This window comes from Triticum urartu, chromosome 5 (assembly GCF_003073215.2).
Source record: "Triticum urartu cultivar G1812 chromosome 5, Tu2.1, whole genome shotgun sequence".
Lineage (NCBI taxonomy): Eukaryota > Viridiplantae > Streptophyta > Magnoliopsida > Poales > Poaceae > Triticum > Triticum urartu.
In genome coordinates this window covers 397,539,440-397,552,057 of record NC_053026.1, presented here as the reverse complement: position 1 = coordinate 397,552,057, position 12,618 = coordinate 397,539,440, and positions in this window count along the sequence as shown.

Sequence of the window (12,618 nt, the reverse complement as noted above, 5' to 3'; positions counted from 1 at the left end):
CGCCCAGGGGGGTAGGGCGCGCCCTCCACCCTCGTGGACGCCTCGTGTCCTTCCCGACTGCTTCTTATTTTCCTATTTTCTTAAATATTCCAAAACGGAGAAAAATTGCTATTAGAACTGTTTTCGAGTCGGTTTACTTACCGTACCACGTACCTATTCCTTTTCGAGTCTGAAACGTTCTGGAAAGTGTCCCTTATGTATTCCTCCGGGGTTACGGTTTCAATAACATTAGTTTCAACATTTATGGGATTACCTGAGATATAATGTTTGATTCTTTGACCGTTCACCACCCCTCAGGTTTGTGCCTTCGAAGTTGTTGATTTTTATGGCACCGGAACGATAGACCTCCTCGATGACGTAAGGACCTTCCCATTTAGAGAGGAGTTTTCCTGCAAAAAGTCTTACGAGAGTTGTATAACAATACATAATCACCTACATTAAACTCACATTTTTGTATCCTTTTGTCATGCCATCTTTTAACTTTTTTTAAACAGTTTGTCATTCTCATAAGCCTGGGCTCTCCATTCATCAAGTGAGCTAATGTCAAAAAGCCTCTTCTCATCGGCAAGTTTGAAGTCATAGTTGATCTCTTTAATGGCCCAATTTGCCTTATGTTCTAGTTCAAGAGGTAAGTGACAAGCTTTACCATAAACCATTTTATACGGAGACATGCCCGTAGGATTTTTGTATGCAGTTCTATAGGCCCATAATGCATCATCAAGTTTCTTGGACCAATTCTTTCTAGACCTATTAACAGCCTTTTATAAAATTAATTTAAGCTCTCTATTACTCAATTCTACTTGACCACTAGACTGTGGGTGATAAGGAGATGCAATTCTATGATTAACATCATACTTAGCAAGCATTTTACGAAAGGCACCATGAATAAAATGTGGACCACCATCAGTCATTAAGTATCTAGGGACTCCAAACCTCAGAAAAATAACTTCTTTAAGCATCTTAATAGAGATGTTATGATCAGCACTACTAGTTGGAATATCTTCTACCCACTTAGTAACATAATCAACATCAACTAAAATATGTGTATACCCATTAGAGAAAGGAAACGGTCCCATGTAATCAAAGCCCCAAACATCAAATGGTTCAATAACAAGTGAATAATTCATAGGCATTTCTTGACGTCTACTAATATTACCAATTCTTTGACATTCATCACAAGACAAAACAAACTTACGGGCATCCTTGAAGAGAGTAGGCCAATAAAAACCAGATTGCAATACCTTATGTGCAGTTCTATCTCCAGCATGGTGTCCTCCATAAGCCTCAGAGTGACACTTGCGTAGGATCTATTCCTATTCATGCTCAGGTACACAACGTCTAATAACACCATCTGCTCCTTCTTTATAAAGATGTGGGTCATCCCAAAAGTAATGTCTTAAATCATAGAAGAACTTTTTCTTTTGCTGGTATGTGAAACTAGTTGGTATAAATTTAGCAACAATATAATTGGCATAATCAGCATACCATGGAGCAGTACGAGAAGCATTTATGACAACTAATGGTTCATCAGGAAAGCTATCATCAATAGGTAGTGGGTCATCAAGAACATTCTCTAACCTAGACAAGTTGTGTTCAATGGGGTTCTCAGCTCCCTTTCTATCAATAATATGCAAATCAAATTCTTGTAGCAAGAGAACCCATCTAATAACTCTAGGTTTAGCATCTTTCTTTTCCATAAGATATTTAATAGCAGCATGATCAGTGTGAACAGTTACTTTAGAATCAACAATATAAGGTCTGAACTTATCACAAGCAAACACAACTGCTAAAAATTCTTTTTCAGTAGTAGCATAATTTCTTTGAGCACTGTCTAGAGTTTTAATAGCATATTGAATAACATTTAATTTCTCATCAACTCTTTGTCCTATAACAACCCCTATAGCATAATCACTAGCATCACACATGATTTCAAATGGTAAATTCCAATCAGGAGGCTGAACAATAGGTGCAGAAATCAAAGCTTTCTTAAGTATTTCAAAGGCAAAAGACAAAAGGAACATCTTTTTGTAGGAGATTAGTCAGAGGCCTAGAAATTTTAGAGAAGTCCTTAATGAACCTCCTATAAAAACCGGCTTGACCAAGGAAACTTCTTATACTTTTAATGTCCTTAGGACATGACATCTTTTCAATAGCATCGACTTTAGCTTTATCAACTTCAATACCTCTTTCAGAAATTTTATGCCCCAAGACAATACCTTCATTAACCATAAAGTGGCACTTCTCCCAATTCAATACAAGATTAGTTTCTTAACATCTCTGCAAAACTCGATCAAGGTTGCTTAAGCAATCATCAAAAGAAGTTCCGTAAACAAAGAAATCATCCATGAAAAACTCAACAATCTTTTCACAAAAGTCAGAGAATATAGCAGTCATACATCTTTGAAAAGTAGCAGGTGCATTGCATAAACCAAAGGCATACGTCTATAAGCAAAGGTACCGAAGGGCAAGTAAAAGTTGTCTTCTCTTGATCCTCTTTTGACACAGGTATTTGAGAGAAACCAGAATAACCATCTAGAAAGCAAAAATGTGTATGTTTGGATAATATTTCTAGCATTTGATCAATAAAAGGTAAAGGGTAATGATCCTTTTTAGTAGCTTTATTTAATTTAGGGAAATCAATTACCATTCTATAACCTGTAACAATTCTCTGTGGGATCAATTCATCTTTATCATTAGGAACTACAGTAATACCTCCCTTCTTAGGGACACAATGGACATGACTTACCCACTGACTATCAGCAACGGGATAAATTATACCTGCCTCTAGAAGCTTTAGTATTTCATTTCTTACCACTTCTTTCATCTTAGGATTTAACCGTCATTGGTGATCAACAAACCAGTTTAGCGTCTTTCTCCAATTTAATTTTGTGCTAGCATAGAGTGGGACTAATGCCCTTAAGATCATCAAGAGTATATCCAATAGCAGCACAGTGCTTCTTCAGAGTTTTCAATAATTTCTTTTCTTCATGCTCCGAAAGTTTAGCACTAATAATAACAGGATACATCTCTTTCTCATCAAGATAAGCATATTGAAGAGTATCAGGTAAAGGTTTAAGCTCAAACACGAGATCACCCTTAGGCGGAGGAGGATCCCCTAGGATTTCAACAGGCAAGTTGTGTTTCAAAATAGTTCCCTATTTAAAGAATACTTCATCTATTTCCCTGCTTTCATTCATAAACATATCATTTTCATGGTATAGCAAATATTGCTATAAAGGATAATTAGGAGGCACGACAATAGTAGCAAGACCAATAATTTCATCTTTACTAGGCAATTCTTTATCATGGGGTTGTCTATGAAACTTAGCAAAATTAAACTCATGAGACATATCCCCTAAACCAACAGAAACAATATCCTTATTGCAGTCTATCTTAGCATTAACAGTATTCAAGAAGGGTCTACCAAATATAATGGGACAAAAGTTATCTTGTGGGGAACCAAGAACAAGAAAATCAGCAGGATATTTAACTTTCCCACACAAGAATTCAACATCTCTAACAATCCCAACTTGTGAAATAGTGTATTTGTTGGCAAGCTTAATTTTAACATCAATTTCCTCTATCTCAGCAGGTGCAATATCATGCATAATTTCTTTATATAAGGAATGGGGTATTGCACTTGCACTAGCACCCATATCACATAAGCCATGATAGCAATGATCTACTATTTTAACAAAAATAACAGGCATGCCTACAATAGGTCTATGTTTATTTTTAGTATCGGGTCTAGCAATTCCAGCAGCTTCATCATAGAAGTAAATAATATGCCCATCAATATTATCGGCCAAGAGGTCTTTAACCATAGAAACACTAGGTTCAACTTTAATTTGCTCAGAGGGAATAGGTGTTCTAGTATTACTCTTACGAACCACAGTTGAAGCTTTAGCATGATCCTTTATTCTAACAGGGAAAGGTGGTTTCTCAATATAAGTAGTAGGAACAACAGGATCATTATAAGTGATAGTCTTTTATTCAACTTTAATAGGTTCAACTATTTTTACTTCAATGGGAGGATTATATTTAAACCACTTCTCCTTAGGGAGATCAACATGAGTAACAAAGGATTCACAGAAAGAAGCTACTATCTCAGAGTCAAGTCCATATTTAGTGCTAAATTCACGAAAAGCATTGGTATCCATAAAAGATTTAACACAATCAAACTTAGGTGTTATACCTGACTCCTTACCTTCGTTGAGGTCCCATTCTTCAGAGTTGTGTTTAATTCTTTCCAATAAATCCCATTTGAATTCAATAGTCTTCATTATAAAAGAACCAGTACAAGAAGTATCGAGCATGGAGCGATTACTGAGAGAAAGCCGAGCATAAATTTTTTGAATAATCATTTCTTTTGAGAGCTCATGATTGGGACATGAATATAACATTGACTTAAGCCTCCCCCAAGATTGAGCGATGCTTTCTCCTTCATGAGGCCAAAAATTGTATATATAATTACGATCACGATGAACAAGATGCATAGGATAAATCTTCTAATGAAATTCCAATTTCAATCGGTTGTAGTTCCATGATCCCATATCATCACATAGCCTAAACCATGTCAATGCCTCTCCCTTCAAAGATAAAGGAATACCTTCTTCTTGATAACATCCTCGGGCATACCTGCAACCCTAAATAATCCACAAACTTCATCCACATAGATTAGGTGTAAATCGGGATGCAATGTTCCATCTCCTGTAAAAGGATAAGCTAGCAGTTTCTCTATCATACCCGAAGGAAATTCAAAGTAAACATTTTTAGTAGGTTGAGGAGAAACTCTTTGCTCTACTGGTCGGGGTGAAGATACCCCAAACAAGCCCCTCAAAGGATTACGTTCCATAGTAACAAGTGACAGTAAATTTCAGCACACTATATAAATTTTTCCTTACCAAATTCCACCTACCAAAGGCGCTTCACTCCCCGGCAACAGCGCCAGAAAAGATTCTTGATGACCCACAAGTGTAGGGGATCTATCGTAGCCTTTTCGATGTGTTAGAGTGTCGAACCCAACGAGGAGCAAAAGGAAATGATAAGCAGTTTTCAGTAAGGTATTCTCTGCGAGCACTGAAATTATCGGTAACATATAGTTTTGTGATAAGGAAATTTGTAATGAGTAGCAAGTAATAAAAGTAAATAAGGTGCGACAAGATGGCCCAATCCTTTTTGTAGCAAAGGACAATCCTGGACAAACTCTTATATAAAGTAAAGCACTCCCGAGGACACATGGGAATTATCGTCAAGCTAGTTTTCATCACGTTCATATGATTCGCATTCGGTACTTTGATAATTTGATATGTGGGTGGACCGGTGCTTGGGTACTTCCTTCCTTGGACAAGCATCCCACTTATGATTAACCCCTATTGCAAGCATCCGCAACTACAAAAGAAGTATTAAGGTAAACCTAACCATAGCATGAAACATATGGATCCAAATCAGCCCCTTACGAAGCAACTCATAAACTAGGTGTCGGTGTCAACCGGCGGATCTCGGGTAGGGGGTCCCGAACTGTGCGTCTAGGCCGGATGGTAACAGGAGGCAAGGGACACGAAGTTTTACCCAGGTTCGGGCCCTCTTGATGGAGGTAAAAACCCTACGTCCTGCTTGATTAATATTGATGATATGGGTAGTACAAGAGTAGATCTACCACGAGATCGGAGAGGCTAAACCCTAGAAGCTAGCCTATGGTATGATTGTTGTTCTGTATGTTGTCCTACGGACTAAAACCCTCCGGTTTATATAGACACTGGAGAGGGTTAGGGTTACACAAAGTCGGTTACAATGGTAGGAGATCTACATATCCGTATCGCCAAGCTTGCCTTCTACGCTAAGGAAAGTCCCTTCCGGACATGGGACGAAGTCTTCAATCTTGTATCTTCATAGTCCAGGAGTTCGGCTGAAGGTATAGTCCGGTTATCTGAACACCCCCTAATCCAGGACTCCCTTAGTAGCCCCCGAATCAGACTTCAATGACGATGAGTCCGGCGCGCAGATTGTCTTCGGCATTGCAAGGCGGGTTCTCCTCCAAATTCCGTGTACCTGTTGAATAAAGTCCGGTTTCTTGTAAATGTTGCGCTCATTGGCTTCTACGCCCAATAATGGCCGTCTCCCACGTGTCAAATGAATATGAAAAGTCTGAGTGTTTTTACATCCACACCCCTAGCTGCGTAAATGAGCAGCCCATTTAAGGGGACGAGGATTTAGATCCAAACCACACCTTCTCCCCTTCGCGAGTGTTCATCAGAGCGCATCCGGCAAAGGTCCATTCCACCATGGCCAGCCGTCGCAACTCCTCCTTTCGCCCTTCCAGCCCTCAGCCTGGATATTGGGAGAGATGCTCCATCCCGCATAGCGAGCTAGTGACGCTCCAGACCAAGGGATTTCTCCCCCGACCTATATGGTCCCGGTTCGAGCCGGCCTTGCCATCTATAATGGCGGAGAGCAAGCGGAGAGTGCCCCTAATCCCTCCAAAGGAGAGCGGGTATGCCTTGTCCCTTATTTAATAAGAGGGCTCGAATTTCCAATCCATCCGTTTCTCCGGGGGCTCCTGGAGTTCTATGGCCTCCAGCTACACAATCTTACGCCTGCCTCCGTATTGCATATCGCGGGCTTCGTAGCCCTCTGCGAGCTGTTTTTGGGTGTTGAGGCTCATTTCGGGTTGTGGAAAGAGCTATTCTGCCTTGTGCCCCATTCTCAGAAGGGGTCAATATATCAAGTGGGCGGAGCTGAAGTGTGGTGCATCGCCAGGACCGGATATCTATCCGGAACCCCAAAGAAGGCGTCCGAGGACTGGCCTTCGGAATGGTTTTACATAGAGGACGTCTCGCTGCCGGATCCTGTCCGGATCGGCCTCCCTGAGTTCGACAGTGCTCCACTAAAGAAGCGCCTAAGTTGGCGTCCACGGAGCCCTCAGAGGGAAAGTGACAAGGACATTCGTTACCTGATGGTCCGGATAAGATTGTTAGCTCATTCCGGACTGACCATGATTGGGGTCATGGCCGCATGCATCATGCGAGGGGTGCAGCCGCTACAGTATAGAGGCCACCCCATGTGGGACTTCAACGGGGAGGACGATGCCACCCGCTACGGCCGTAAGGGGCCGGATTCGGCTGCGGCTCTAACAAAGACCTTGTCCGCTTTGTACAAGGGAGAAGAGGAGGAATTTCTCCGCGTCGACCCACAGGGTGGATTCTCTATGTACAATCCCCCAAGCTGGGTAAGTGGTCACATTTACTTGCCCATCCGTTTTATATTCCCATTGTTAAATATTCAGTCCAATGACTTCAACGCAGGAACTGCGCCATGCTATTAAAGAAATAAACAGCCCTCCTCCACAACCCGAGGACCCAGGACGGTCCCTCGACCCGGCCTCTCAAGAGGATCTGGACTTATCTGTGGAGCTGATTGATGGAGTGTTCCATCAATTGAGCAAGGACAATGCCTTGGTGGCCATTACGGCCGATTACCCAGGGCTAATCCCGGCCTCCCAGGTAACTGAGATCAAAGTCCCAGTTCCCCGAATAGGGGTCCGCCCTCTCGTGTTTTCAGTTTCCTGATTACAACCAAGCTTTGCAGGGGAGGTTTTTGAGACGGGAGGCCGAACCTGCGGCGACAAGCCAACGAGGGGCCGTAGGGCCCCGTGGGCAGAAAAGAGGTGCAATCCGGACCGAGGCTTCAGCGCAAACATATGGCGCGCCCCCATATCCCAGGTGTTATACCTTCAAGGCATATTAACACTCGTGCTCTCTTCATGACAAAGAGACCTCGCCGGACTATATCCGGAGAGGTTGCCAATCGTGCTTCCACCAGCCAGGCTCCAAAGCCTGGTCCGGAGGCGGAGGCGAACACAAGGCGCGCACCGGACGCTCCTCCGACGGAGGATGTGGACAGGTTGTCTGCCACCCATTCTGAGGTGGAGAGTGCCATGAACCACAGGCGTCGCCGGACAATTCTTCGCGACGCTTGTTTCTCCCGAGAGGCATTAGATGCCTTCAATTTGGGAGATGCGTACCTCCGTGCTGCTCAAAATGGTCTAGCCAGAGCCACAGAGCAATATGTAAAAGACATACGGGTAAGAAAATTTTGGTAATTATATATATATACCAGTAGCCCCCGAGACTTGAAACAGTTAGAATAACTGATTTAAGGATCATTTGTTATGCAGGTTCTTAAAGAAAAGAATTCCCTACTGTCCCAGGAGCTGGAAGAGTGCAAAGCCCAACTTGAGGCCGCACTAGCCGCGGCAGGGGAGCCCAAGGAGACCCCCTCTGGTAATATACACTTCAAAAGATAAGTATTTTGCGAAGCATGGCATGGATGCGAATCTGACAAATGAAATTGCAGATGGCGCCGGATTGAATCCGGAAAGGAAACACCTCCTACGCCAGCTGAAGGCTGGTGAGAAGGTGCTGACAAAGGTGAGGCGAGAGAAGAACGGTCTCCAAGATGCCAACACCAAGCTGGGCGTCGACCTAAAAGATGTTCGTGCCCAGCTGTCAGACTCCGTTAAGGAGAATCAGCGGCTTCGGCGCGGCATATATAGTAAGTGCTTGAACAAACCTTTGAAAAAAAAGTTCGGCGAGGAAGTCGACTAACAGAGTAATGTCTGTAGGTGTGCTAACAGGTCGTCCTGCAGAGGAGATGCCCGGTTCTACGGGTGACCTTCTTCCCGAGCTCTCGCAACTGCTCGAGCGAGTTCGGCAGGCGATGCAAGGCGTCGCCCAGGCCTTGTGGCCATCCATCTCCATGCCCGAAGGTCTTGGAGAGCTGGCGGAGAAGCTAAAGGGAGCACGGCAGCGCTTCCAATTGTGGAAGATATCGGCCTGCCATCAAGGCGCTAGGGAGGCCTGGGCCATGGTGAAGACGCGGTACACAAAGGCTGACCCCAACCACATGGCCGAGGTCAGTCCCGTGGGGCCCGATGGGAAAGAGATCCCTGTAAGCTTAGTATACGGCCAAGTAGAATTGGCCGCAAAGTATTCCCAGCAGGACTGTAAATTAGATAGCCTGCTAGATGGTATTGAAGAGGAATACAATCAGTCAAAATGACTGTAATTTAATTGACATTTATAATGTCTTCTAGCCGGATTGTAGATCGTTTGTCATGGCCGACCTTTTCGCTTCAGCCTCGGGACCTGACGGTCCGGAGTGTGTCCGAATTCCCATGCGGTTATATAAGAACCGGGGAATGCATGGAGACCAGGCATAGGGGTCATTAGTGCGTGAACAGACAAGTGCCCGACTAGTTATGTTATATTACATGGTTAGTAAGAAACATCTTCCGGGGAGAATAGTTCCGTTAGGGGTTCCTTTCCCTGGGAGGCATGCCCTAAAGTGCATGCCCATTCTGCGAAAAAGACGCGGGAAAAAGCATCTGGGGTGCATAAATAAATAAGTGAAAGGATCATCTTTTAGGTCACCGACCGAATATTCCCTTAAGAATGCTAGCTTTCGGCTTCACCCAGTCTGAGGTACACATCCGGCTGATCCGGCAGTAACAATCGCACAGGTCCTCCCTTTACCGCCTAGCCGAATAATCGGGAACGTAGGGGTAAGCATAGGAGCCAGGCAACCCAGCTTGGCCAAAACTTAAGTCATATCGATGCATATAATGGTGAAATAAAAGGTACATGCGGAAGCGTAACACATGTGTTGGGCATGAAGCCTGTATAAATAAGCTTCTATTAAAAGAAGCCCCCAGGTTTAATGAGTGCGAATAGCACGTCATTTGATGAGCCTTTAAGGGCTATAAGAGAAAGGAAGGGGAGAAGGAGAGAAATGTAAGACAGACAGTATATAAAAAATGGACACAGGAAGGAGACGAACACAGAGTCCGGCGCTAGGCATAAAATCTTCGGAGACGGGTTGCGTTCCATGGGTTCGGCTCGAGTCGGTTATCCGATGCATCTCGCAGGCGGTACGCTCCACCAATCAGGACTTGGTCAATTATGAAGGGACCTTCCAACTTGGGCTTGACTTTGTCCTTTTTCTTGTCCGGCAGGCGTAGAACTAATTCGCCAACGTTGTAATTTTTGGCCCGTACTTCTCTGCTTTGGTATCTTCGAGCCTGCTGTTGATAGAATGCGGAACGGGCTTTTGCCACGTCACGCTCCTCCTCCAATGCGTCCAAACTGTCCTGCCGATTGAGCTCGGCTTCTCTTTCTTCGTACATGCGCACTCGAGGTGAGTCATGAATTATGTCGCAAGGCAAAACTGCCTCTGCGCCGTACACCATAAAGAATGGTGTGTATCCGGTGGTGCGATTCGGCGTGGTCCGCAGCCCCCAGAGTACGGAGTTGAGCTCCTCTACCCAGTGCGTGTTAGATTCCTTGAGTGGCCGCACTAATCTAGGTTTGATGCCGCTCATGATAAGACCATTTGCACGTTCGACCTGGCCGTTAGTTTGTGGGTGATAGACGAAAGCATAATCGAGCTTGATGCCCATGTTTTTGCACCAGAGTTTTACCTCGTCGGCCGTAAAGTTCGTGCCGTTATCAGTGATGATGCTGTGGGGGACGCCGTAACGGTGTACAACCCCGGATATAAAGTCTATCACCGGTCCGGATTCGGCCGTCTTAACAGGCTTGGCTTCTATCCATTTGGTGAACTTATCCACCATGACCAGTAAGTATTTTTGCTTGTGGGTTCTGCCTTTAAGGGGTCCAACCATGTCAAGCCCCCAGACCGCGAAGGGCCAAGTGATGGGGATAGTTCGAAGGGCGGTGGGTGGCATATGGCTTTGGTTTGCAAAGAGCTGGCAACCGACGCATCGTTGGACTAGGTCCTGGGTGTCTGCCCGGGCCGTCGGCCAATAAAAGCCTGTATGGAAGGCCTTGCTTACAAGGGACCGAGCTGCAGCGTGATGACCGCCGAGTCCGGCATGAATTTCAGCCAGGAGGTTCCGCCCTTCCTCTTCGGAGATGCACCTTTGAAGGACTCCGGTAGTGCTTTTCTTATAAAGCTCTCCCTCGTGGACTTTGTAGGCTTTGGATCGCCGCACTGTGTAGTGTGCCTCATTTTGGTCCTCGGGGAGTTCCTGCCTAGTAAGGTAGGCGAGGAATGGTTCTATCCACGGGGCAATGATGGCCATTATTACGTGGGCTGAAGGTGTTATTTCATTGGCAGAGCCTCCGATTGTGTCAGAATGTTCGGTACCGGGCAGTGCGGTTGGGTCCGGGCTGTTATTGTTCGGCTCCCCTTCCCATACTACGGATGGCTTGAAAAGCCTTTCCAAGAAGATGTTGGGGGGGACTACATCGCGTTGTGCGCCGATGCGTGCCAGGACATCTGCCGCCTGATTATTTTCCCGGGCTATATGGTGAAATTCAAGCCCTTCAAACCGAGCTGACATTTTTAGGACGATGTTGCGGTAAGCTGCCATTTTTGGATCCTTGGCATCGAAGTCTCCATTTATTTGGGATATTGCGAGGTTCGAGTCCCCGCGCACCTCTAGTTGTTGAATGCCCATGGATACTGCCATTCGGAGACCATGTAAAAGGGCCTCATATTCGGCTGCATTGTTGGAGTTTGTGTACATAATCTGGAGTACGTATTGAACTGTGTCTCCTGTGGGGGACGTCAAAACGATGCCAGCCCCTAGTCCGGCCAACATCTTGGAGCCGTCGAAATGCATGATCCAATTTGAATATGTGCCGTACTCTTTAGGGAGTTCGGCCTCCGTCCATTCTGCGACGAAGTCGGGCAAAACTTGCGACTTGATGGCTCGCCGTGGCTTGTAAGTTATGTCGAACGGGAGGAGCTCAATGGCCCATTTTGCGATTTGGCCCATTGTGTCACGGTTGTTCATAATATCGTTAAGTGGTACTTCCGAGGCTACTGTTATTGAACACTCTTGAAAGTAGTGTCATAGCTTCCGGGATGCCACGAATACCGCGTACGCAATCTTTTGATAATGCGGGTACCGTGATTTGCACGGAGTGAGGACAGTGGACACATAATATACCGGCTTTTAAAGGGGGAATTTATGTCTGTCCGTTTCTCGTTCGACGACGAGCACTGCGCTTACAACCTGATGTGTTGCTGCAATGTACAATAGCATTGGTTCGCCAATGTTTGGCGCGGCCAGGACTGGGTTTGTTGCCAATATGGCTTTTATTTAGTCGAGTCCGGCCGTGGCTGCATCCGTCCATTCGAAGTATTCGGTGCGCCGAAGGAGGCGGTAGAGGGGTAGGGCCTTTTCTCCCAAGCAGGAGATAAAGCGGCTTAGAGCCGCCACGCATCCGGTTAACTTTTGTATTTGTTTGAGGTCCTTTGGGATATCCAATTGTGACAGAGCTCGGATCTTGGCTGGATTTGCTTCAATTCCTCTACCAGATACAATGAATCCCAAGAGCTTTCCGGCTGGAACGCCGAAAACGCATTTTTCCGGGTTGAGCTTGATGTCGTATGTTCGGAGGTTATCAAATGTGAGCATCAAGTTGTCTACTAGAGATTCGACATGTCTTGTTTTGACAACCACATCATCTACATATGCCTCCACTGTTTTGCCGATCTGGTTTGCCAGACATGTCTGAATCATGCGCTGATATGTTGCGCCGGCGTTTTTGAGCCCGAAGGGCATTGTGTTGAAGCAGAATGGGCCGTATG